Below are 4563 nucleotides of genomic sequence, written 5' to 3'. Positions count from 1 at the left end.
TTGTGAATGTGTATTTTTAAGTTCCTAGTATGTTAAAGATCTAATCTTTAAATGTTTAATTGATAGGAACTTTAACCCTAAATTCCATGTTGAACTAATTTTGGATTTTTCATGTTAGGTTGATTAAAATCCTTGAAGTTCAAATGCTTGTGAGTAAATGTTGATTAATCTTCATATTGGAAGATGTAATCTTATTATTATACACAAGTATAAAAGTTGGAATATTTTATCATTGGATGATTAATTTATTTTCCAACTCCCTATTTGTCAAATCCATTATTAATTTACATATTGGTTAAATTAATTATGGACATAGCTCTTTCAATTTTAAGCATCAAGGAAGACCTAAATTATTTCAAAAGGGAAATGTTGGATGATTTAGGCTTGTGCACCATAAAAATTGAAATTAATTCACTAGTAGAAAAAATCAAATAGGCACCCCCCCCCCTTTAGCACCGATTCTTGAAAATCGGTACCAAAAGAAATGGGCGAGATTGGAAAATAGGGAGTTGGCACCGGTTCCAACCAAAACCGGTGCCAACTCATTTAATTAGCACCGGTTCAAACCGGTGGCAACCTTAAAAAAAAAAAGAAAAAAGAAAAATAAAAAAAAAGCAATAGAGTTGGCACTGGTTCGCCTTAAACCGGTGCCAATTATAGTAATCCATTTCCTTGCTCTTTCCTCTTCTTTCTCATCTAATCTGCCTCTCTCTCTCCTCCATTGTAGCGTACTCGAATTTCTCCATTGAAGGGGCTTCTGAGCTTTCCTAACACTTTGTCTCTCTCCTTCGATCTCCTTTTCCATAACCGTCACTTTCCCTTTCCTTTCTTCTCTCTTTCGATCTCCTTCTCCTTCTCCTTCTTTCTTTCTACAATATTGGAGGTTAGGGTTTCTGGGTGCGTCTATTTGAATCAATTCAATGTGCGTGCGTCTTCAACAAAAATAAATTCGAATCAATTTCGAACATAAAATCAGAAATTCGAGGTTAGGGTTTCTGGTTTTTTTTTCCTGGATTTGCTCCTCTTCTCTTCTTTATTCCTACATTTTTTTTCCTTAATTTGTATTATTAATCCATCATAATCTTTTATTTCTATCAAATTAATATTTTTTAAAATTGATCATAAAATTCTACATTTGATAATGCTTGGCAACATTTAAATTTCAATTTGAAACTATTAATTAAGAATTATTCTTGTGTAGAAATTAATTCCAATTTCAGCTCTAGAAATGAAGTATTGTGGTGGAAGAAGAAAAAGAGGTGTTTGTTTGGCTTCTTCATCACAGAATTCAAGTAATGATGTTGCACGAAAAAGGTTTTCTGTTTTATTTCCTTATCTATGTCTTAGAGTTTCTGGTAGCACCGTAGCAGCACCTCGGTCGTTATAAATAGGATTTTGAAGACTTAAAATCAATGTTGGTACTTGGTACCATATAGATACTATACAATTCTATTGATTGCAGAGTTTATCTTGGGATTAGTATGGGTAACTACTCTATTTCTCCTGTTTTTGCTGTTTGAAATTTGCTGTGGTAATATGAATTTAGATGTTAATTTGCATAAAATTTGTGAGAACACAGGATACGATAATTTAGCGAAAGTTGAGGTTGAAGATATTGAAAACGAAGTAAATTCTGCTGTTATTTGCTACTTCCTTAACGCTAATCATCTAAATGTGTTTGAAAATTATATTAAATGCGTATGGGTAGATGGGGGAGTTGCAATCTTGGCAACTTTCTTCTTTCAAGGGAGAATTATATTTTTCGTGAATTAAGTCTTTGATAGAATCATACTTCGCATATCGCATTGAAGAAATGATCAACAATATACCCTTGATAATCTGATATACCAACTCAGGATTATTAACTTTTATTTCCTCTTTAATAACTACAGGTGTAGGTTAAATCAATTGTTATATGATTTCTACTTGTTAATCCACATGTTTTAAATAGAAATGCTTTAATTGACTTTTACCCTCAAATAGATTTCTACCAGTCTGTTCAGCTTTGATTCATGCCCTGAGTCTGTCTTTTCTATCTGCTAGGTTGAGTTGCTATTTCTCTAGCTCTTGTTTTGTCTATTGTGTGCTGCTGCAGGCTGTATTCTACTGTGATGCTGAGCTAGTTAGTGTGTTGGGGTTGTTTGATTGTTCCTGTGCCCGCTCAGAGCTTCTGCTTTTTCTGCTGTGTTTTAATTGGAAATTAATTATTTGTTGGATCAATGATTTTAGTTCTGTGTTATTGTTGTTTCTGGTTGACTGCTAGCTTATCAGGTTAAGTGGCTTATTTGATAAAGTCATAGACTTGTAGTGGTTGTAATCAAGACCTGAGATCGAGTTAGACTACATCATTATCTAGAGTTAATGGGTATTTGCTGTTATGTTTAGCTAGATGATGGTGTGCTTGTTATTCTACTATTTCGTAAAATATTAGTTTTGTGAATTGATAGTATTTGGCTTTTGTTTGATTTTTTGATATTTGGCTAATGATTAGATATTGTTGATCATTTAATTGCTTATTGATGTTGTTTGTTTTTTATTACAGAACCTTCCCGTTTGGTTGATGTACCAAGGGATAGCAACATAACTGGTACCCTTCCTAAAATTCTGTTTGTTCACCTTCTCGTTTTGTGCCTTTAAAAGTGTGCAAGGTTAACTGAAGATTTTTCATTTCTCTAATGAGCTGGTTACTTGGCATTAGAAAAATTTAGGGGAAAAAAAGCTATTAGAATAATGGTTTCACTTGTATCCCTAAAGTGCTGTCACTGAATAATAGACTAACAACACCATATATACCTATTTTTTCACAGCGGATGTAATGAAGTCACTACACATTATGATTTTTGATATGTGAGTTGAAATATTAAACCCTAATAAGCGTAGGAGGTTTGTTTAGGTTGTTTGAAAATAATGTGAAGATAAAGTATGGATTTTGATCTAAAATAAGGCTAGTCATAATGGCCTACATCATAATACAAGTATTAAAACAAGACAACAAGGGGTAGGAAGCTTTGATTCTCGCTCATTGATCATCACTCACTAAAGAGCTTTATTTTAAAATTATAGCACTCTTCTAGCAAACACAAGCCTAGAAAACACAAGCCTCATTCTAGCTTATTACAAACTCTTTCCCTTGTCAAATTATTGCCTATAAGCTCATCAACAACTTTCTTCCCTACCCTAACCCTTTCCTTTTTGCCTTTTTCACTTAGTGGACCAACCTTAGTAGTGGCTGAAAGTACAGGACGAGCAATAGTCGATGTGCAAGACCCAAGTACCAACTAAGTGTACCCGTTTTGTCTATTGTGTGTTGCTGCAGGCTATGTTCTACTGTGATGCTGAGGTAGTCAGTGTGCTGGGGTTGTTTGACTATTCCTGTGTCTGCTCAGAGCTTCTGTTTTTTCTGTCCCTGCTGGTTTTCTATGGTCTGTCTTATAACTTGAAACTATCTTATAATATTTCTTACTATTGTTCATCTGGATTTAGGTTAAAGAATCGTATCTCAAAGCATAATAAGTTTCTGCATCATATGCGAGTTGAACATATGGATCTATCGCCACCCATGATCATTTCTGGAAATCAGTTTACAATGATCAGTCAACATTAAGTAGCTACAAGGGAATACTTAGAAGCGTATAAGCAAATGCCAAATTCCCCACTGACCAATCTCTGTGTCGGTATGTTTAATGTAATTTTATCCGAATCTGATTAATATGAGTGTGCTGGTGTTGATTCTCCATTTAACTGATGCATCTTACTTTGCAGGGACAACCTTAATCAATTTAGCCCTTGGACATAGACTTCAAAACAATCATCAGTGTGTTGCACAAGGCTTAGCTTTCCTTTACAACAATCTGCGACTTTGTGAAAATAGCCAGGTAAGCTGGTGTTGTTAAATAAGAAAACTTGTTCAGGGATGAAGTTTGAAAAGTTGACAAGTCTATTACATTAATAAATATTATCTGATTGCCTAATATTAATGTTTTTCCTACCAATTTAATAAATAAGCCTTTTACTTTGTGTGCATAATCTTAAAGTCACTCATATGAGACTATAGTACTAATCCAAGTCATTTCAGGAAGCCTTGTATAATATAGCTCGTACATTCCACCACGCAGGACTTCTGACATTTCAGGAAGTCTTTTTGGGCTGCTGTTTTTTGTTTTGTTCTCCGTAGTTTTGGGTTTGTGTTAGGTGTTGTCTCGGTCCCTGTTTTAACTGTAATGCAAGAAAGTTCGATCAGAGATAAGTATGGATTATTTAATTTTTTTTGGACGAAAATTGTAATATTACAGCCTTTATAGCCTTTTTTAATGAAAATATGTAAGTTTATATATATGTTAATGTTTCTATATCAATTTAAGTGAAAAAAAATGCAAAAAAAAAATGCAAAAAAAAAAAATTAATTTTTATTATTTTGGGGTATTTCTGGCACCGGTATGTACAAGAACCAGTGCCAAAAGTTTTTTTTTTAAATTTTTTTAAGACTATTGGCACCGGTTCTAAGCAAGAAGCGGTGCCTAAAGTGGAGTTTTTCGCACCAGTTCTTGCCTAAAACCAGTGCCA

The 4563-nt window shown here is 33.8% G+C and overlaps 1 long non-coding RNA gene across 2 annotated transcripts; it reads left to right on the top strand.

The window, feature by feature from the left end:
- The first annotated feature begins 469 nt into the window (after positions 1-469).
- LOC110717280 lies at positions 470-4297 on the top strand. Of its 2 annotated transcripts, none has more exons than XR_002510730.1 (5): positions 470-985; positions 1202-2587; positions 3484-3674; positions 3763-3875; positions 4076-4297. It is a non-coding gene; the product is annotated as an uncharacterized LOC110717280 (long non-coding RNA). The 2 variants fall into 2 exon arrangements; XR_002510731.1 differs by having other exon boundaries at positions 969-985; positions 1221-2587.
- Positions 4298-4563: the final 266 nt, after the last annotated feature.

Source organism: Chenopodium quinoa, unplaced genomic scaffold (genome assembly GCF_001683475.1).
Source record: "Chenopodium quinoa cultivar QQ74 unplaced genomic scaffold, ASM168347v1, whole genome shotgun sequence".
Taxonomy (NCBI): domain Eukaryota; kingdom Viridiplantae; phylum Streptophyta; class Magnoliopsida; order Caryophyllales; family Amaranthaceae; genus Chenopodium; species Chenopodium quinoa.
Note: the sequence above shows the minus strand (reverse complement) of the source record. Positions and strands in the feature narration are given on the sequence as shown.